Source organism: Helicoverpa zea, chromosome 2 (assembly GCF_022581195.2).
Source record: "Helicoverpa zea isolate HzStark_Cry1AcR chromosome 2, ilHelZeax1.1, whole genome shotgun sequence".
Lineage (NCBI taxonomy): Eukaryota > Metazoa > Arthropoda > Insecta > Lepidoptera > Noctuidae > Helicoverpa > Helicoverpa zea.
This window is the reverse complement of record NC_061453.1, coordinates 7124050-7147744: the sequence shown is the minus strand read 5'-3', so window position 1 is coordinate 7147744 and position 23695 is coordinate 7124050. Positions and strand designations below refer to the sequence as shown.

Below are 23695 nucleotides of genomic sequence, written 5' to 3'. Positions count from 1 at the left end.
GAATGATATGTTCCAAAGTAAAAAGTGTGTAAGTAAATTAAAAAGTAAGTCGAGTGCAGGTCCGTTTCTCCTCATGATTGACGTGACAACTTGATCTGACGACCGACGGCGCGGCCGGCGCTCGCCAGTCCCCAGACCCATCACACACGCCCAAAGTTTCAAACTAAAGTTTTTTTCTCATGCTCTAAAAGAATAATACCATTAAAGTATAGGAAAAACGTGACTTATGTGATATTATTTTTGAAAACAATTCCACATAATAGTACTACATATATCATTATGGCGTCTCTTCCAGACAACCTTTACCAGCTTATATTTATGTGTACCTGATGAATATTTTATAGTCAGAGCCAAAGGAATTACCCTGATAACTTGTGAGTTTAAAGGTGTTTAACTTTATTACTTCTGCAGAATTAAACATAAGATATTTTGCACCCTCAATGCTTAATGGATGGTTAATAGACACACGTGCTTGTGAAAGTTTAATGTAACTTCTTACGAAGAGTTCAAAGTTCTACATTAATTACTAGTTAGCTCCGGAACCAATTGAACCATTGGATCGATTATGTATAGTAAAATAGTGTCTCAAGCATGAAATATCCTTTAATTTCTTAATATTTAAGAGACCAAATAACTAAAGTTAATGCGGTTTATATTTATTGTTGTCAATAAAAAGATATTCCAAAATATAATTGGCTTAAATGAAATCGCTCTCAGAAATAATTTTACTGTCCATTATAATATGAAATGTCCGCGACTCTCAAATCATAAAAATGCATGCATTAAAAACTAGAAGGATACGACTGCGCTTTCACAATCGTTGTCTCTTTTTGATTTTCGTTAATTCCGTGCATATAATTGACATGAACTGCTCTGAAAATATCAGTCAACTGAACACGATCATACCCGAACATTAATGAAGAAAATTGTACGTGAAAATAACATTAAATAATGACAGCGTGTCGGTCGGGCGGCCCGGCCAACTCCATCGGCGGAATGCAAATCGAGAGCACTTGCCCACACAAACCTGCGTAATGTTGTTGCAATCGATATAAACTTATATACATTTTTATTAATTAAAGTGGAACTCGCTCGAGCCGGTAGATGCAAAATGAGAAACGATTTATATTTTGTCGAATGGCGGAATGTCGTGTATGGTGTTATTTACATAGTGAATGCGGGTGCGGATAACGTGACTCGTGACTATGATTATAGAGCTGCATTATATCGTGCGCTTAATGCAACGCCGCCGGGCCGCGTAATGTTCACACAATGGTTTGCTTCTTACAGTGAAAACACTTGTATAAATGCAGAATAGAAATGTTTGTTCTCGACAAAAAGGGTGCTTTAGGCGATCAAAATTCATTAAGATGTATTAGTAAAGCAGCCACAATAGCAAAGCGTCGTATGCTTGGGCGAATGAAAGTAAACGCGTGAGGCTGCGCGGCGCGCGTGTGTCGGACACTATCGCGGTCGGTTTCACCTCGCACTTGTATCTTGTGATCTCGTCGCAGAGGCGTTTCGCGCGCCTTTTTTGGAATAACTCGAGCAAATTTCGTCGGAAACTTTTATTTAACTTCGCGCGAGTTGCACTCGAAAATCGGATTTTTATTTTAATGAGCCAGTTTCGGTGTGGCATCTCGCTCGCACCCGCCGCTGCACTGAATAAATAAATGACTTGCTCTACTTTCTATGAGATCGTTTCTTTGGGCGGTCCGATGAGACTCGGCGGTTACGCAGAGCGGCTTTGTGCGCCCGCGCTCGTGCCGGCCGCGCGCCGCCGCCGCGCCGCGCCGCCCGGCCGCCGCGTGCGCATCAACAACATTGCTCTTTTACTCTCTACACAACAACAATTCTATTTTGAGATAAGTTTCAGTCACGATTTATATAGCTGGCAACTGATTTCTTTGTCAGAAAATTCCAATTGCTCTACATTTATAAAGATGGAAGACTGGAATGGAAGGATTCTTTAAAGCTAATTCGCCTAAGGGGAATTAGTGGTAGATACTGAAAACTCACTGATCATCTTTATGTACCAACTCACACACTCAGTTTAAATAAAATATAAAAATGGGTATCCTTTATCCCCATAGTTTTCACATCACGCAGGACGGTTTTAGTAAAACCTATGAAAGTCTAGAAGAAAATTAGCACATAAAGCATAAACATTTGACACTTAGGTACCTAAGAAGTGCGCCGGGTCAACTCGTAATCATATTTCTGTAGTACCTAAAGAATTGTCAGATCAAAAAAAGCTAGATTATATATTTTATGATACAGCCATCCATCCCTATTATGTCACTAGTGACACAATGTACGGCTTTAAAATTAATGAATTAGCACTTAGAATAGATAGAACTGTTTACACGCAGAATTATAGCCATTTTCTCTACGAAAGCTACTATTTGTTTGTGCACTTAATCCTGTTTTCCATTCATAAATCTTGTGCAAATGACATAAAGGCGTTTAAATGCAACGTTTACCGCGGAACAGAACATCTTTACACTGCAAGATTTGTTATTATATTCATAAAGCGAGACACCTCCCACACTGGTGCAAAGCCTCTGTATTGTCAGTTAAATATCATCATAATTATTTAATCTACGATAAATGGCGTTCCCGTTTAGTTAAACCTGAATAGTAGACAATGTTATTTTCACTTATCACGTGGTTCAGTTCTCTACCTAATAAATAAAAACATAGACTTGGAAATTATAACAAACTAGAATTATGTAATCCAGGCCTTGTATTGATTGTTACACATTAATGTAAGGCAAATAAAAGTTTCAGCTTTATTGATGGCCATGTACAAATTTAGATCTTTATTACAATAACAATTTCCCTGTAGTGAAATATTTTAACATCGATAGAAAATAAGGAAACGCAAAACTATAATATTGAAACATAAATTAGAACATATGAGGCGATCGATCTGACGATTATGTAAGGGATTTAACCATCGATACGGTCATACGGTTTTATGCAAGAAGTGGCGAGTATCACATGATAGTGCAGTTATTGGTCGTGCTGAAGGCTTGTTGCCTACCGGACATGGAAAGGACTCGGTCGGTATTATTAGTGCAATGCACTTGTATGCGTCACTACGCGAAGGACACGCTTTGTCTGGATCAGGTGGTCGAGTCGCGCAGCAGGTGGGGCGCGGGGCGCGGCGGGGCGCGCGGGACGGGGCGGGAGGGGGGACCTCGAGGCCGCTTCCTGTCGCAGGACTGGTTCTGCGGTTTGCACCACTTTTGTTTTGCACCAGTTTCCAACTAAACAAACAACCTTTTAACGTTTAATGCACCAATTTATGCGTACATGCACTTATGCTTGTGTATATGCGGTACCTAAATGGTTGCCTACTTATGAATAATTTCCTTCGTTTTCCACATCCATAATTATTATCATTACACACTATGGTATCGATAGTATGTTTGCGAATTGACATTATATTTTAAATTGTTCTGAGATATTATTTTACTCTTCAGTTATATACAACAACACTTTTCTGTGTTCTTGTCAGTAAATCGTTATAATATTCATTCTGAATGAGTATATGAAATGTATAATGTCGATATTTTATTTATGATTCGTCTTCTGAACTTTTTGACCCTTCCAATTTGCGCTGTACTAAATTACGGAACATATTGAATACCTGTAACAGTGATGGCCAATTTATCGTTTGTTATCGTCAAGTTGGAGGTGTCTCCTTGAGAACCTTTTTGTGTATGAAAACCGATTTACTCTGCGTCCTGCAGCAAATCATTGCTTTATATTTCCGAAAATGTTCGCGAAGACTTCACTAAAGGCCAATTTACCAACCATAATGAGTTTAAAGTAATTTTATTGTTATTTCTTTTCATTATTAACGATTGTATGGACTCTCTGTGGTATTCTTTTTTACGAAAAAAATAAGTATGTCAGAATTAAATTGTCAGAATGAACAGAGAACATGTTATAGGAATCATATTTTTCTTTGGGAAAAGTTAGTCTTCTAATTTATCATCGATGTTAAGATGTATATTAATGGTATTTTATTTATTACAGATATAAAATCGTCAGGTGTCGCATCAAACTTAAAGGTAAGCATCATAAAATTATATAGTCTTTGTAACTATGTGACACATTGTCGCGAACTAACAGCCTTTTCATATTAGCGGATTTTCCGAGTGCAAAAACTGAGCGACATCGCCCTTACAGACGGTGTCGGGGATAGGTACCTATATGATGACAGGAATCAATTGACAACTATCCGTCCAAAAATTACGTTAAAATAAGAAAGAAAAATTCGCAAGCGTGAAAAGGCTGTAATCGCCAAACTCGAATCAGGAATAACATAGAACGTCAGTGATGTGAATATTACATGACTGTACAATGAAGGTGAAAGTCAATCGCAAGTCATCTCGTCTGTATGCACCTCCGCCGTTGCTCATTGAATCTGCAACCAACTGAATTAATGAATAGAATCCTATGAATGATGGACAATAAGTATATCGAGCTATACTTAAGTCGCAGTCAAGCGGGACATTGTCCGTCAACACTGCGCACGTAAAATGATTTATTGACGTTGCAAGACTCTTATTTTTTATTAAAACACATTATATCGAGGTACGGTTCCTGGTGTCTGAAGGCGACCTCATACCTTTGCGATATGTTATTGTTCTACAAGGTATATCAGTTCAACCGCTGGACGACAATGCTTTTGTTCAAGTATGGCTTGAGCGGGATTTATTAAGGCTTCGCGGATTTTATTACCACAAAAAATGGCATAAATTGGTTCGATTTATGGTTGCTAATTTCCACATCACTTCATCTCCAAACCGCTTTATTAAGATTGTATGCTAGTCATTTATTTTACCCGACTGCGCCAGAGAGAGATTATTTTTTGAGCTACACTGATGTTTTTGTTAAGGTCATAACTGTAACCGCCAGACGTGTTCGAGGATGCTAAAGATGCTGTAGTGGCCATGATAGTATGCCGTTAACGTAGGGCAAGAGTCAAGGGCAGGGCACCGGGCGCTCTGCTAAATCTTCAGCGAGTAACCAGACAGACAACCTGCGGTAACCTTTACAAAGAACAAACATCATTTCTGCGTACCTATATCACGCAAATTGACGCAGTTTTCGTTAATATAGTTCAGAATAATCAAAAGACTAGATTTTTCCTTAAACTAACATTATTTATGCTCTTCTAAACTTGGCCTATTTAATTTTAAGATGTTTTTTGGAAACGCACAATTACAAAATTAGCATTAAAAATACATTCTACATTTAAATATAAAAATAATAATACACGCATATTTTAATTGTTGAATTCAAATCAATATTTCTATTGAATATTGAAATTATAACCTATATAAAAAATATATTAAATATTAATTTGGTTAATGTAGAACTCAAAAAGCCTATTAACATTTAAGCAGAATCTATAAATCTGAATTATTAACATACAGTAATCCTATTTAAGTAGTTTTTCTCCTACGTGTGTAGTTATTGACGTCAATTCGAAGCATCTTAAGCATCTCAAAATTTCAAAAGCTAGCTCCAAAAGTATTTTACGTACCTAACACTAAAACACGTTTGCTTTCATTAGTGCTGGCAGCTTTCGCCATAGTGTTTGGTTTGAACCGCACTATACTATATTTTTAATCTTATTGAAATAGGAATAAGACTCAGACTTCAATCAATCACTTTTTTATTAAAATTTCATCTCGAACGTAATGATGATGATGCTCACATCCTTTTGCTTAATATGGCAATGGCAAGTTTATCTGATCATATTTTTGTTTTGTTCGTTTCTTCGTGTCAATCAACATAAAAAATATACGTACGTATTATAAATACTTGTTAATTTGGAGTAACTCTATATTTATTTATTTTTAAATATATCAGTTTATTCTCTATCGCTGTCAACTGGGTGTATCACCACGCCGTTGGATAGCATGCTTATCCTTCGTGTCTACAATCTTGGTCACACTATGGTTACCCAAACAGCCGCCTAGAATGTTCTTTAAACCGTACATAGGCATCTACTGTTAAAGAACTACTAATAAATTATTCTCACTCTACCAACCAAGCCGTTATACGTGCCTTGAAACCCCCATGCTATGACCCGTGCTATGACTCCCATCTGCCCTAACCTAGATTAGAATAGACCCTGATTACTAGATTCATTTAAAATATTTCTCTAACTTGTAATAGGTAAGAACGATTAAAATATAGGTAGAATTTAATTTTACCTACCAAAAAAAAAACACTCTCAATTTACTTAATAAGGCTCTTAAAAGCTTTGGTTCTAATTGCTCAATTATTGCCTCCTTACTTCATGATTAATGACGATTATACATTGCTTTTTCAAACATTTTTACAACTGTAAGACGCCTACTCATCTAATGCTTTGGCAGACTTTTCTTGTGCGAGTTTTTTCCTCATAAATGGGGTCCGAAGACTCATTAACCCGTTAGATGGCTTGTAACAAAAAACCTTTGCCGTGGTTTGCAGGCGCTTCGATCGTTTATACAGCGAGTATTTTATGTTCGATTACTGAGCAGCTGACGTAATGTGACTATAAGTTCATATTTGACGCGACCAAGCATTATTTAAGTGGCATGCATATTAAATTAATTTATTACCTGCAATAAAGTAAGTAATTTTGAAATTCACTAGAGTTTCTAAAAAATGATACGTTTGGAAATTTTGTGTATAAAATACTCATAAAATACTTAATAAGTCTATTTTGATTAATTCTTTATGACAACTTTCATTGTTGTTTAAAAGCTTATAGAGAAATCATGTATATTTAATTGTTGTTAACAAATGCTTTGTATTGTGAACGTGTCATGTTTATTGATTGTAAGAATTAATCTCGTGGCGCTGCGGCTGTAGATCATCAATTACTTTCATTGTGCACATTATGTTATATCTACTTACTAACTTATAATAAAATTATAATTCTATAAAAAACTTTTCTAATACGAAATAAATAATCTATATTATAAAAAATGTTACAAGAATTTCATATAATACATAGTAGATGAGATTGTGTTTGTAGTTATGTTTTTTGACCTACTTGTTCAAAAAGTTCACCGTTCCGCTTAGAACAGGCTTGCACAGCAACCGAAGATAATTAATTTTATCAGCGAATATGCACAAATGAATATAATATATACACGCGCCTCGTCTAATAGTAATAATATTATAATAAAGCACAATGTCGTAAGAACATTTAGAGTCGGGAACAAACACGTTAGCATGCGTTTAGCACAACTATTAATAACGCTAATAAAAAAGAAATAAAACTTTGTCTGACTTAAAAAAACAACAGTTGGCATGTTGCAAAACCAGTTTATATATTTTATGAGGCAGTATTGCGCACAGCTACCTACTATTTATACGTATTATGTAGTTCGCGAAATCTCGTGCCGACAAATCCCTGCACGGTACAGTTATAATCTAAAAGAACCAAGTTAACTGGAATCTAATTCTCTAATTGTTGGAACGTTAACGATACCAATCTGTAAAAAATCTAGTGGCCCAGATATAAATGTAATTTTAGCCAACATCAAGACACTTATCTACCTTTATTGCTTCCAAGAAAACTTCTATTCACAGCTGAATATGGTACATTTTCACTTTCGTGATGAATCATATTCTTGTTTATTCAATTGCCGACAAACTACACCTGCCTCTGGTTAATAAGAGACCAATAGTCGACACAGTCAGCAGAACTATTGTATAAATTAACTGCATTGTGAAGCAATTACTTTTACACGGCATCTGACGTCATTAGACAAAGTGCAGTGTCATTGCATTACATTTTAACATGATTTATTTTTTGTTTAATATTTAATTTTACTCGCATTATAAAATATTCTTACGTAAATGCAGCTCGTAAGCTTAGTGAGCTGGCCGCGCGTTGATGTCTTTTCTATGGCGCAGCTTTTAATGGAACTTCGTAAATAGCTATGCATTTATCTTCAATGTACATTTATCCTTTGTAGCTCGTTAACTGACATTTATTTTAATAACAAGATATAATGATCGTGTTGTACCTTTGAATCATTTACGACTCTGGTACTTATTACACTGCTAAACTTTTATACTGTAGCACTTTAGATCAGTAATTGCTTACACAATTACACGTTTTCAAAATTGCTTACGCAATTTCAATGTGCGTAATTTGGCAAGGGTGTTAGTGGCCTAAATTATTTGAAAGCTTACTTTTAATGTGCTTTTGGATAAATTAATTGACTTGATAAAATCCAAGGCCAACAGATATAGGGAAATCACAAATATTGTATGTGTAGCTAGGTCGAATTATTGAAGCTTTGAAATGAAAATTCTCAAGTGATTGGAGCTCGGTATGCAGGACCAATTAATATGGAATGTTTTTATTTAAATGAGCGTCGTGGAGTCGCTGTGATACAGTTCCAACGATTTTTACGACCATTACTATATGCTTTGTTGAAATTAAACTAAGTGCCTCACTTATATTTGTGTAACCTTACTTTATGTTGAGAACTACATGCGCTATATATAGAAAAGATAAGGAAGCATTGAATACTACCTATAATTCAATCGAGCAATTAAAAAAAATAAAAATAAGGACTCTAAAAAAGCGTCGGCCGAATCGGAAACTCCATTGGAACAATAATAATATAGTGTCAGTGGTAAAGTGGAACAAGGAACTCTCGTAGTGGCGACTGGTACGTTGAACCTCCCTGCGCGTGTGTGTGTGCACGCACACTCCCGCACCGCGTGCACACACGCCGCCCGACAGTGTACACACGTCAGCAACGTGCGTCTGTGTGCGTCTAACAAACGTGTGTAAGTACTTTAATCTGATTCATGGCGCGATACGTAGGTAAGGCGCATGATGTTTTAGCAGCACGCGTTACGTTTTATAATTTCCTAATTTATGCCGATACTCATAAAGTTCACATTACAATGACAGACAACGTTCGGTTCGCGTACATGATATTTCACAGAAAACAAATTCTCGCATGATCTGTATAGGAATGATTAAGTTGTTACAAATACTCGCGGTATCGGTATCTAAGGTAATGTGTATGGGAGGACTCGGCCCGGTGCATGCGCACACTCACTTGTACTTCGTCGACGCATAAACAAGATTTACGTCGCTGTAACTCCGAACTCGCATATTTATTAAAGGGAAGCATGTTCCCTTTAATAAATATGCGACTTATCACCGCATGTGACTTAGGACTGCAATAATTTTCTATTATTTATACCGCATTAGCGTATAAGAATCTCGTATCTAATGTCCCTTCAACGATTTATCCAATATCTTGGTTCTTACTTCCTTAATTTATTTTCATTTATGATTATTTGATGCAGTAGGCTTTACTGGACTTAATTTTGCAGTTAAATGTTTTATGGCCTCTAATAATGGTATAATAGTTCTGAGATGAAGTAGTGACTAGTAATGCATGCATATTTGTGTCATTATGAACTTTATAGAGCTTGTGCAACTTCCTTGTACCACGTGTTGTTCACACGTCAACATATCACTGTCCTGTGCAGCCCTACTGGGCTTTATATTAACCTGTAAGCGGGTAAAATGTAATGTCTAATTGAAAATAAACAATTGTAATTGACATCCCAGTATATATATACTAATATAGACATGGTATATAAGTAACATAAAATATCTACCAAACTGCAGCAGTACATTGCAGTGGCAGCAGAGTATTCAACCAGGGAACAAGTGTCGTGTGTCGACAAAGTGAAGTCTCGCGTTCGCACCGGAGTGGCAGTAAACTAGTAGAGCATGTTCGCTGATCGCAAGTCGCAGGCGATTGCGACAGCCGCACGATCAGCCGCGTGATCGTCCTTGCTCGTTGCTCAACGCTCGATAACTGCACGATATTAGCGCCATCTTAAAAGCTTTCCACTGACAAAATAAAATTCGTAATAAGAACAATAATTAAAGAGGTTGTTAATGTTTTAGTGCTGGCCGGCGAGAACGCAGTAACGCCTCTAGTTCAACCGACCTTTACTGGTTCGGGTTTCGAAACTTGTACTACTAAAGGTTCTAAAAATAGCCTACACAAGTTGCACGGATTTTCTAAGTACTGCCTATTTTTAATGGCGTGTTGGTTAACCTAATTTGAAATTCCTAACATAAGTATTAATAAATTCAATGAATATTAGAAAATTGCCACAATATTTTTGTTGCCTATTCAGAGACTGTTTTTTGATTCCACTATTTTTTCTTTTGTAAGTTCTTTCATGCTAAGTGCTGGAAAACCCCAATTGTAATAAGAATAATAAGAACTAAAAAAGCCTATCTTTTCCAATATCAAAATCCATTATGGTCGGCGACTATTGTTGTTTTTCATGGAATCGGTTTTATTTCTCTGAGGCCGAGTCTCCGTGTCTCCGTGTGCACAATGTAGGTCGTCTATATAATTGTGTCGTGTGGTGTCTGCGGCAAATAGGATTGTGAGTAACAAAGGATGTTGCGTAAGGCCGCATTGCTATTTATTGATAAATGTCATCTGTGACGTCAGTGACGTGATATCACTTGTAGGGTAAAATATCAATCATATAAAACGTTTATCCTGCGACTCGCTCCAGTCTTTCCGTTGCTTGATCTACCAGTAAAACTCACTAGAGTACAAATCAGACCAGCTTTGTATGTACATGTTTATTAAGTAATTAACTTATAGTAGAAATCGGTAAGTTAATTTGCTAGTACAGTTCAGTGATTTGTCATTGACTGTAGTCGAACAGTGTTGCACTATAATTATAAAGCAACGAATGTACTCGTAATTAGTGCAATTGAATTGAAATTAAATTTCGATTCCATTGCCACTTAACCAAGGTAACATGTTTTATAAGAATAGCCAATTCGTATCCATCAAAATTAACAGTATTGTTAGAAGTGCTAATTATATTCTATTATTCTATTTGTTCTGAAGGAACGAAGAATAGCTTTTTTTAGAACATCTCTCTTGCGCAGTAAAATTGCCACCACTTTGATGCACCATTGCAATTACCTTGGTCTCATACTTAAAAAGTGCTCACATAACCTAAGACATAATCATGCATCGCTTCAAAGAAAATCGAGGCAACCGCTAGTTGAAGACAATAAAATGTCCTTCTCCTAATAAAGCTGTTGGAGATATGTTTGAAAAGAGAATCACTTCAAAAAAGCAAGTGAAGCACGATTAATGGTCATCACTGCTCGGTACAGTGAGGAATATTTTAGCCTGCCAGTAGTAAGTTACGTGATAAAACGTACCGTAATGTTACAATAGCGGGGGTCGCGCGGGTCTCGTGCTCATTCCGTTTCATTCAGTCATTCATTTAGCCATACTTGTCTCTTAATTACAAGTTCAATAGCATTTGCTTTCAATACCATTCAATTCGTAAGGCTGAATAAAAGTCTGCTTATGAGTCGGCAAGTGTCAACTGTGAAAAAGGCTTATTTTTAACCGACATCCCAAAAAAGAGGAGGTTCTCAATTTCTTGGGATGTTTGTTATTTTTTCTTCTAGCAGCTTTGTTATTGCACTTTTGTATTGTTATCGAAAATCTTTCAGTTAAATCGATTTTGTTGCAATACAAATGGAAAACAAATAAAGTACAGTAAGAACTATTTAGACCAACTATAATCGTACATTACTATACTTCGATATACCTAACATTACACAAATGAGGTCCACGAAGCCCCGCGGCACAAATATATTTTGAATCATTACATCCGACGATTTATTTATTCTAATACATTTTCGCATCAGTGTAAGCCTAGTTTTATCTTGTAGACAGATAACATGATACCTATACAATGCAATCAATCTATTAGTATCGAAGAATTCCAAATAGGCCAGATATTTCTAATAGGATTCATAATAGACATGCAGGCGTCGGCTCACTGCAAGTACAACGTTGCTTTACTTGAATGTTAATCGGTCTAAGTTTTTATAAATAACTACTAAAACTAATTTGCTCTATATAAAGGTATGTGTTAATATCGCTAGTTCATATTTGAGGTATATTTATCTTAGAAATTCCGTAATATCCGTTAGGACTAATCTAATGCACTCACACACGTGAGCGGTGCACACATACGCAGGGAAGCACACGTGCACAGCGGTGGCAGCGCGGAACGAGTTCACACCGACCTGCTGCGCCCGCGCAAGAAAGAACTCAGCCAAGGACGCCGGCGTAACGGTCCGCGTGCGGGGCGCGGGGGGCGGGGCGTGCGAGGCGCGGGGGGGGCGGCGAGGGGGGGGGGGGCGACGTGCCCGCGGTCCCGCTACGCGCGCCTCATGCCCGCGGGACGCACGGGACCCGCCGGTCACTGATTCATGCTCACGTTACGTCATCACTCCATAACTGTGTCTCTAATTAATTAAAATCTAATTATGTAACAACTGTTTGATTTAAATAAGGTCAAATGAAATGCTTCAGGTTAATTAATAACCATACTGTCTTCTTAAAAGATTCCTGTTAGAAAAAATATTAGCATAGCATTGCTGCAATGGCACTTCACTGATTAATGTCTCTAAACATCGATAATAATTTGTTAACATCAATAAACATGCTGGCTTGACACAACATTTGAGATTATGATAGACGTGTCCTAAATGAAGCATATTTCTTAAGAAAATCCAATTTTAAGTTCCTTCGCTCGGCCATCGACCCTAAAAACCTTATTTTCTTTCCCGCTCACCCTCGTTTACTCCGCTAGTTGCGTCTCACAGTCACGAAAACCGCTGTTCTGTCTTTATTTTGTTCCATTACGGCCAAGAACAATGACTATTCGTCGATAGGACTGTGTTCTTATATCTATTCTTTTCCGACACACGAGCAGCGGGCCCGGGCGAGCGAGACGACTAGCTTTCTGAAGCGTGCAGCCTCTGCTAAATGTTTCGAATTCCTATTGGGCCGCCGAGAGCTTAAAGATGGCCACTCGAAGACCGTTTTCTCGTTACGATAACCTAATTTTATTCCATTACGTCGGTAGTCGTTCTGCTTAAATTTCAATAAGGCAACTCCATTAAGTTCGAATGTCAGGAGGTAATGCGAGTAAAAAGACAGCGACCTCGCGGGCGTATGTTCGCACGCTGCCCCCCCTCCTCCCTCCCGGCCCGCGCGCCGCCCCCGGCCGCGCCCGCGCCACAGCCTCCGCGAGCCGCGGCTCCCGAGCCGGTGATTCAACTGTGTTTGTTCGGAAATGTCGAAGGTTTGCCGGACGTCAACAGACACGGAACTACCTTCAGCTTGAGCGTGTTTCCAGGTATCATTTTAATTTTATCTATCTAGAGCACCGATAGATTTATGCGCTACGAAAGAGTGCTCGACTACAATGTTTAGTAGCTTAATAGAGCTGCATTACTGAATAAAGCAGAGTGTTATCTACAAGTCATTCCAAATTGTACAACATTATAATGCCACTGTGCACTGCGTCGATAGCAATGTCGTTTGTCGGCCGACAATATAAAAGACATCAACGCGCTATGAGCCTTTAGTGGAAAATTATGCGTGCAACAATTCTCGGTAGTGTTTTCATTTAAGTACTATTATGTCTGTTCATTTGAATAGGCTGAGCAAACAGAAGTAGTCTCTACATATTTGATGAGAGTGACACATACAATTACAAATAAAATATGCACATTTTTTCCGCGCCTAAAGATACGACAAAAATTATCATAAAGTTAATTGCCGATCCATAATTTCGTTAAGTGATCGACTGTCCAAATATATTTAAGAGCAATATTTGCATATGCTACTATATTCACCGTATGTATGTATATTCGGTAAGCGCCGGCGTCACGCCGACAACTTGACACCTCACTATAAATATAAAAAGCTTTATACACGTGTATACTAAAGGTAGATATCTCTTGTCATTGATATTTTCCGCATTTAATCATGTCACGGATTATGCTAGAATCCTGTTCGAGTTTTTGTGGATATTGTTGTGGTTCCAGTTTGACCGCTAGCATGGCACGCTACGATACGATAGAGATAGCGTGTCACGTGCCACGTGGACCGAACATCTCATCACCATACAGTGCGAGCGATACAAGTTTTGATTTTTCTATTAATATATATTTTTAACCACCCTTTATACAACTTAATATAGTAGTATCTGTAGTATAAATAGCAACAAAAAAAACAGTAAAGTTTAAACTTATGCTGTCACAAATCTTTTTCAACATCGAAATTATACAAAATTAACCTTTGCTTTGACAAATGATTCAGAGTTGATTAGCAAAATGTAAAATAACCTACCTACCATACCTACTTTTTAAGGAAACTTAAAAAAACAACATTACAGCGTGTTCACTGTCAACGAATTTAAAAGGTTTGTCTCGTGGAGGTCGAAGGGTATTTGACCTCTTTGCACTGGACATTACACTCGGAACAATTACATATATGTTGAAATATAATTTAATTTTAAACATGAAAATATATTTTTCAAGGCAACTCATATTTGCTTACACCATTTTTTAAAACTATACAATTTTATATTTACTAAGTACAGAAGTACTGTGTGCGTGTTTTGCTGTTGAATTACATATTTCATTAAGCTCTTATGTCTATAAGAATTTATTTTACATACTCTAGTCAGTAAACGGATCTAATTTATTCTAGTCTTTATTTACATAGAAATGTAAATAACTACAAATATATTTAGAACTATCCTAATAAAAACCTATTAACGGCTATATAAATAACTTTTTTCAGTCTTTCAGCATGAAAATAAGCTGAAGTAATTAACATAACGTTTCAATGTAACGTTAGTAAAATGAGATAGCTTCACTTAATTGATCGGCTTCTGAATGGCTCCGTTTTTGTTTACACGCACTGAATGCGATCGATGCGCACGCGACGCTTATATTTCACATTACCAAGCAATTATGCTGATAAAAAACACGATTAATTATTATAATATTTAAATGTCAGTTAGGTCATTATAGTTTTATAATTAGAACAATTTATGCTGATTAGAATCTGGGCAATTAATAAAACGTTGACATTTTTTTTTGACAACCTAAATTACATATGTTAAAATGATGTAAAAAACAGATAAATTAATCTGTAGGAAACTTGAATCTTTAGTTTAGATGTCAAAATAAATTAACCTGTAAGAATCCTTTTAAACTGTTTCCCACACATAGTTATTATTCTTTCGGTTGAGATTCATTCTAGAGCAATCGGTTAATATTATGGACTAATGGTTTTTTTTTTACTAATTTCTTTCAACATTCTACACATAACACGGTTTATATTAACCTTGTCTAATAATAACGCTCTGTTATATCTTTTGGGAATACTTACATGTTTTTTTTTATAACTAGTTAGTGCTTTGATGAAGTCATTTATAATTCAGAATTCTCTCAAAACCCGTGATAAACAATTAGTATTAAATCTATATCTCTGTCATTTTGGAGTTATAAAGCTATGTTCAGCAAATATGTAGCTACTCAATAACGTTTCTTTAATTACCGACAAGATTGGATGGCCGGCCATTTAATTTTTTTTTAATAACAAGACACTAGCAGGAAAACCCATGGCAACATTGTAGGTCACTTTTTTACCATCGCGATACTACCGCGTTTCTTTTCATCAAATAACACTTTAGGTGAAATTAAAGTCGGAATCCAATTAGAATATTACTTGCGGTAAAAAACATCTATTATGATCACATAATGGCGTGTCGTTAACAAAACTATGGTGTTTAGGAGAAGAACAGTTCGATATGACTTCCAATATCTCATGTAATATTGATGAATTCCACTTATTTTGTAATGTTAATTTTTCTAACGACATCGACACGGTAAGTTCTATTTTATCTGCACCGTCGTCACGAATTAACATTTCAAATAAGCTTAAACATCAATATTGCATGAGGCGGGCTCGAGGACCTAACCTAAGATAATGTTTACTTCTACGTGGCGAAGCGATTCATCTCACATGTGAAAGCACATATAATTTATATGTTTTACTTAATAATTATGGTAAATAACCATATTGCTATAAAGTTTCTTGTCGTAAGAACGTTGCGGTTGCCAATTTACAAAACACATTAAATTCATACGTAGCTTTGATGTAACGGAGGAAGCATTTCTTGTTTATATTCTCTTAAATCGACTGATTGCGTATTTTTTGAATTATTTATTCTTAAAATGACTTTATACGGGTATACTACGAATTGTTTACCCAAATCTTCCCCATGAATATCTAGGTTTTTGTGAAAACATAAATCGTTCCGTATTTTTTTATTATAGTGATAAATAAATCACATTAATATCCATGACAGTAAATAAGTAAATTATGTCATTGAGTACGTATTTAATTAATAGAGTAAGTTGTTGATGGTGTTGGTCTAGTTGTATCATCAGTATCCAGGTTAAGTGGGGCGTGTTTTCAATTTCTCGCATCGGGTCGGGGTCACTCGCTCGCACGTTTTAGACCACGTCTTGTTCAATCAATTTGTTTATATCGAGCACTTTAGCAAAAGGATCACGATTGTACAGACCACTCAAATACAATATGTCGATATTACACTAATATACATAAATGTATGACATTAGAAAGTTGGTCTTGTTGTGCCCTAATTTTGAAATTCTGATGCCTATCTCTGCATTGTTTTGTAAATTTTTAAGTTGTTTTTCTTTAGCTTGGAATGTTAAACGCTTAGCATTCCAAACTTAAGTTTAGTTGTAACTCTGTACATACGTGAAATACGTAATAAATTCTTTATTTTTGAATAATGCGATCATAAACGCTAAACACGTTTTCTTGTAGTCCCAAAACTTAAACTTGATATAAACGCACTATTTTTATTTTATTTTATACTACACATTGAAATATAAGCAGTATTTTAAAATTCAGCCTAAACTAAAATGACGACGAAGGCCGTACATAAAGACTAGACTTCTTTATTAATTTTGTCTTTTCTATAGCAATATACTTCTTCTTCTCAAATTTTATATTCATGGCAAGTTTTTAACATAAAAAGTTTCATCCAAAACCGACCAGTAATTCCTGCTCCAATAAACTGTTGATTGCAATTTTATTACAGTATTGATTAAATACCGTTTTCGTCTCGAACGCTCGAGTTTTTTCAGCGTTGTAAAGTATCCTTACGATTCTTAATATGACGCCATAAAAGATAAGATTACGGAGAAAGTTCCGAAATTAGTTCAGTCTCGTTATTAATTACCATCTCCCACCCACATCCTGGTTGGCAGGACTTTGTGTTGACTCTTTTTATTCTGTTATATTTTATGCCTTTTTTATTTAGATTTTTTATCAAACCTCGTTTCTTTGAACTCTATTTTAGCTAAGTAGAATTCTCAGAGTTTTGTGCGACCTTTTGGTAAAACCTATGACGAATTGTTTAGGCTGCTTCGATGTTTCTCGATATTTCCTGAAAAAAATAAGAGAATTTCAATTCGTTATTTAACTTTACAAAGAAACGTTTTTACTTAAAGTTTGAATTAATATTTTTTGTTTATTTATTAAAAGGGACTAAAATTAAAAGTCATTGTGTCACAGTTATTGTAGTCAGTTTCAGTTTCATTGTTTAAATAAATTGCTACATGTTGCCTAGCATACATAAATATATGTGTCTTTTTAATCTTCAAGTTGTTTTTTTTTTAATTAATAAATAAGACATTTTATTATTGTGACAACTTATAAAAAAATTAATATAAAAATATTTTTAATAACGAAATTCCAAAACCATATCAACATAGACTTATCTTGTCACAAACATGTTAACCACAAGAAACATAGTTTCTTGGATTAAAATGTTAAAATTGGAAAGCCGTGTCAAAATGCAAACTAATAACATAATACGTTATTTATATATCATACGAAGAACTTATGGAAATTGAATGTGGATTTAACTTCCCACTTAACTTGATTAGATATTTAAGAACACTCTAATAAACGCGAATGATCCTACAATGAATAAAAAAAGACATGAAAACTAACGCATTCACGTAAAATAAAAGTATGTTGGTATTTGAATAGAGAGCGTCCAAACAGCGGCGCTCAATCTTTGTCATTATTCCAGCAAATTAATCATAAGTGAAATTGCGCTTTCGGACTAACTTGCGAACCACTGTCTGGCGTTATAATAGATTTTTTACAAACATTATAGTCTCGATTCAATGTTTCAGTTCGCTCTTTTGGCCAGTAATCAAATACACAGTTTTGTTTGTATTTGTGATGGACAAACAAGTTTTTTAAAAATGTAGATTAGCATTGTAATATATTCTGTATAGCAATTCGTTAAATAATAATTTGTTCTAGAAAAAAACTAGTTCACGGGTGCTCGTACGTGTTGATCGAACAATCGAAATTATGTTACACTGAGAAGCTTTTGTGTACTGACCTAGATCAAAGATTTGTGAACATAAAAAAAATTGTCAAGTGAACTGCCTCACTGGTCTTATTGGACTCGTGGTCGTTAGCGCGACTACATAGAATGTGCTCTCAGATTAAATCCCCAAGATCGGGTTTCTGTGGGTTTTTCCTTGTGGTTTTATCTGTACAGCCTAAAATATGGGCCCTGTCTATATTTATAACCTCACCTCATTTATATGGAACAACAAAACTGTTAAGTTTGCTATTATAATGTGCGAAACCTCTGCCTACGCTTTGAATGGATATTACTTACAGTAGGTATATTATGATACTCAATAAGTGCAACAGCACTTAAATAGATCAGTAAAACAGAACACGACACAACTCATACGTTATGCTCAATTTAATTTGGAAATTAAACCTTCTTGTCTGGTCTAAGTTATTAAAAGATTAGAATCTAATCTGACCACTTATTAATATCCTTAGCTAGTGCCAGTTCTCTTCCAGTGCATTGAATTACAACGTCTTAAAGAAATTAATTTGCATTCATAAATCTGTCTATTTAATGATCGCGGTGGATATAGCGATCATTTGAAGTAGCATTTCTTTTTGATATCAACCGATAAAACTGTAACAGTCATAATTAATTATTATCATTAATTATCACTTCCTTTTCCGAATGAATTCTAAACCTAAACTTCTCAGAGATCAACCCTAGTTGTTCTCTTTATCAGGCGGAATGCACAAAGATCATAGGTGAAGCAATCTGAAGTCTTCAGTTCTAAACAGCATGTCCACACAACGTCACACTGTCGGCGGCAATATTTCGCGCAGTACTTAGGTCTCAACAATTTACGAGGAAACGAGCATTTCGCAAAACTGATTACAAACCGTTGAGATTGGTTCTCGAATGTGGCGTGTCTAATTTATCACAAATGTGCATCAATGCAGCAGGCGCGGATCGGCGCGGATCGCGTCGCGAGCAGTCTCGTACGCCACCGGGTTGCAGGTGTCAATCCTGTCGCATAAATAATGCGGATAAACTTCCCGCTTTCCACTGAATTATGTCTCGTACACCTAGTAAATACTCACGCACATTTGTAATTCAAAATTTTTAGGTTTCGACACATTGCTGTGCTAATGTCTGATAGCCAGTAGTTCTGTTATTGAACCAAGATTACTGTTGGAAAGTTCACTTAATGGTTTTACATTATGCGCAGAATGTACTCGACAACTTTATGTTATCCCACTTAATGTAAAATTTCATTCCATGAACATTATTTCCCAAACGAAATGCATCTGTGATTGGTTTAAACATCTTAAAGGCCCTTTGTATACGTATTTCAGAGTTCTGAACTTTCTATGCTTGCAACTAAGAATGGCTAATAAATCATAAAATTTCAAGTGTTCACAATTGAAATTGCCTCAATAGGCAACAAGTTATCCAGTGAACAATACTCGGTATTAATTTCTATTTGTCCAACAAATAAAATATATCAAAATGGTATATGTCAATGTTGAAGTTGGCAACTACAAATAAATAGTGAACGCTGTAACTCTCGGTGTTATACAGTTACGTTACGCTTAAAGTAGTTTAAGACGTGCTCTCAGACTTTGAATGTAAAGCCGATTGTGCAATTTGCTAGATTTATATATTTTCTATGTATTTTTTGTAGCAATACTAGAAGCATACAATTTTAAATTACTCCTTTAAAAATATATTAATTTCAAAATTCGAGGCACAGTTTGCTTGATTTTGTACCAGAGAGGGTATTATTGCACATTTTTATTTCCCAAAATCTGTCGCAGATCTAGATTATCTTGTGTAGCGATTACAATAAATCATTTGCAGCCAATGCTGTCATATTCCAGCAAAAGTGAAGGTGCTATAATAAATCTGTGTTGTGTTATAATAAATCTAGTCGTTATCCGTGTAGTGTGTCGTTTTGGCTTACAAATATTTTCACTGAGTGGTACAAGCGCTGCGCGTACGCCGGGCACAGGCGGCCGGCTCGGCAGAACAACGTGCGCCAGCGACGGCGACGCGGCCGCACAACACGACAGCTAGTTAAGTGAGAGTGCACATTATGATAAATTGTGCGATCGTCGTATATTCTTCCACATTAGTCATATAACATTGCACTGTAGGTCGCATTCTTAGTTGCATATAATAATATCTGTTGGGAGATGATTCAAAAAGTTTAGGAGAGACCAAACAACACTTAATATCAGTTTTCTTGAAGTCTCAAACGGTAACCCTCGGAGATCGTTCAACTCGATCCAGCAGCCATGAAAATGTTTAATTTGAAAGGAGTATTTTGCTGCTATTTTAAAGTTTCTAGGTAAACAGGAAATGTAAACAAAATCCAAATACTTCGCTAAGAGACAGGAGGAACCTGGGGACTTCAAGGTTCTCGCATACTACTGATACACAAAGTACGAAAATAGACCCAAAACAAGTTGCGTTTGTTTCTGGTTACAGTTCACAAACAGTTACAACTTCACAACTTGTTTCTGTTTTATAAAACGCACCAAGTTGGACACGTTGATTCTTAAACAGATTCCTATTAATTTAATGCTTGTAGACCACAATACACTAGAATGATGTAAGTATCTGCGTAAGTAAGTACGTGTAGGTAGGTAACTGGTTAAATTCTTATCTCATAAAGTAAGTAGTAATACTGCATTTTGTAATAAATTATTCAACATTGCGGTTCACAGTCTTTAAATGTCAATAAGTAGAGCACTTTAAGAAAGAATATTAAATAAAATAAGTTTTCACTTTAAACCAGCCGCAATTACCTTGATAAACCGCCACAAAGTATGAACCCTTCAATTAAAAAGTACCATTCTGGTTTGGCAGGCTCACATGTCGGCAGGGCGCATGCTTTTTCTTACGAATTGTAATTTGGCTATATTCATTACGAAAGTTCCATTGTAAAGTGTCACGGGCGCATAGCAATTGACATACCATTTTTTTACATCAGTTTATGTAGAAGACGGACCAGGAAACCATGTACGGGCGTATTAATGTAGAAGAAGTCATGCAATTAAACTATATATTCAGGGAAGTTATATTTTAAGATTTTAATGTGGATACTTAGGCTTTTTAATGAAATTATTCACTTGAATGTTAATGTAACCATAAATGTAGAGACTTACGTTCCCAACTTGGCAACAGGAAAATAATTTCAAATATTTCATGTAAATCAACAGAGGTGAAGTATTGCGTTTAGACAACACCTACTTTCTTTGTGAGAGAACATTAAAGAGCAACATAATAACCACAAATTATAGTGTACGAAATTCGATTAGTAATACCTAAATAAGTATGAGGTTGAACATTCATTGTTGAACTCTCACTTGGCATGAATGACTAAAATGTTTATGTTGCCGACTGACCTCTGTCATCGGACCTCACCTAGCGCAAGAAACAGGACAAAGAAAGAAAAAAAAACTTGGTGGAACCAATTAAAAAAGCCATTAACAACAAGAATAACGATCTCTTGTTTATTGATTTAAATTGCAAAAGAGCGCGTCACGTGGTCGCCACGGTGCGGCGCAGGCGCACTGCTCGGGCACCGTCTTCGTCTCGAGCTTTAATTGGCGGACATGTCCGGTATTTTTCGTCATCTATTTGGATGGCCTGGGACCGGCCTAACATTTGCTAACCCAATTCACTAGCTGTACATATCGTAAATGCGAGAAGTCGAACACAATAGTGTAGTCTATAAACGTTGATAGTCTAAGCGCACTAAATCTTTTAGTACCGATCTATGTTAATCGATAGGACATTAACAACGGTGCGTCGGTAATGGTCAGTCCTGGGACTCAAGGCTGCGCTCGGTGAAAGGATTCGTCGTGAATCTGGATCATCCCGACAGCGACATCCGCGAGCCGTGCCTCGGCCTACGCGCCCGGCTCGCCGAATAGCACCAACACCGGTTGCGCTAATTTGGACCAGACATCAACACAGCTATGATAATAATTCAAACTGTTCTTTATTCTTCGACGGAAACATTTTTGATATAAAAGTAATTGTCCTTTCCGGCCATTAAAGAGTAAATGGACCGTAATTTCTAATGTAGCGCTACATGAAGGCAGTAAGTAAGAGTGGACTAATGTAATCCATGTACTAAAACTTCGCTGCGCTAGAATAATTGGCAATTATTTTATGGCGACATTTCCATAAGATGACATTTCTTGAATAACGCCAAAATCTAATAGTTATCGTTAGCCGAAAATTGGTTCACTGGAAATACATGGAGCCTGTGAATAGTAATTATTAGTGGTTCGCTCGATGTACAACACGGGGCCACATCGACACCGCCGTGGAATATGCAAATGATGTTAAACTGCAGCCTTACGAAACTGCTCCGGCTGCGGCCGATAGACGTGATAATACCTATAAATAAGGACAAACTATTAATGGTGAAATAAATTGATGTGAGATCACGATTTGAAAATTATTAACCTGAAGTCATTTACACCGTGGAAAGCGATCTGCGCGCTGTTATATGCATACTTACCTACTTATGCGACACGACCACTGCTTCTGTCGACAAACTTGGTAACTTGGAAGCTGTTTCTGAACATGTCCAACTAACATGCCAAAGTTGGGGTTTGCGTGAAATTCCAAACAATTCTCCTTATTTTAATATCCAGCGTCGTATTCAGGGAAATGTAGATATTGGGATATTTAGGATATTCAAATGATTTCATCAAAACCACTTTCAAGTCTTTGTCTCGAAAACGTATTTAGAAAATCCAAAAAAGCTTTTATGCTTTTTTTGAAAATTAATCAGATATTTAATTTACGACTGCGATAAATATTTCATTGTTGTCAAAACTGGCTAGACGACGCCCAGTAAGAGTGGCTATCTTTTAGTTGATGTCACTACAGTTTTGTAATCTGACAAGCCATTACTTTATTCGCATTGCATCTGCAAAATATTAGCATTTGCGCACATAAAAATGGTTTAACATTGATTGATTCCTTGCTGATTGGATTACGGAGGTGAGATACCATTGCAATTACGCTAAGATGTTTTCAGTGCACATAACGAAGTAGCCTCTTGTGATTGCGAGTATATAGATGAGCTTCATTAAGATTCGTACTAGACATATTGCTAGGTGCGATGTGAAATATTATACCCGTTAGTAATTGCGAGCCGCGATACAACTTATTACACGACTGTTGTCGGTGTATAATTGTCTATTACTATGTATGTGAAGAGTCCCCTGGTATACGTAACGTGTCTTGTTAAAGTAAATAATGCGTGACAATAGGTTTGTAAACAGATCTCTGATCTACGTCAATTTGAAAGAAGAATACTTAGCAA

At 36.2% G+C, this 23695-nt stretch overlaps 1 protein-coding gene across 1 annotated transcript in view; it reads left to right on the top strand.

The window, feature by feature from the left end:
- LOC124641909 (asparagine-rich zinc finger protein AZF1) overlaps nt 1-23695 on the top strand; it is a 60424-nt gene that overhangs the window by 24247 nt on the left and 12482 nt on the right. The window contains exon 2 of the mRNA XM_047180169.1: nt 4048-4082. The gene's annotated coding sequence lies outside the window, so the exon portion shown is untranslated. The remainder of the gene's footprint in view (nt 1-4047; nt 4083-23695) is intronic.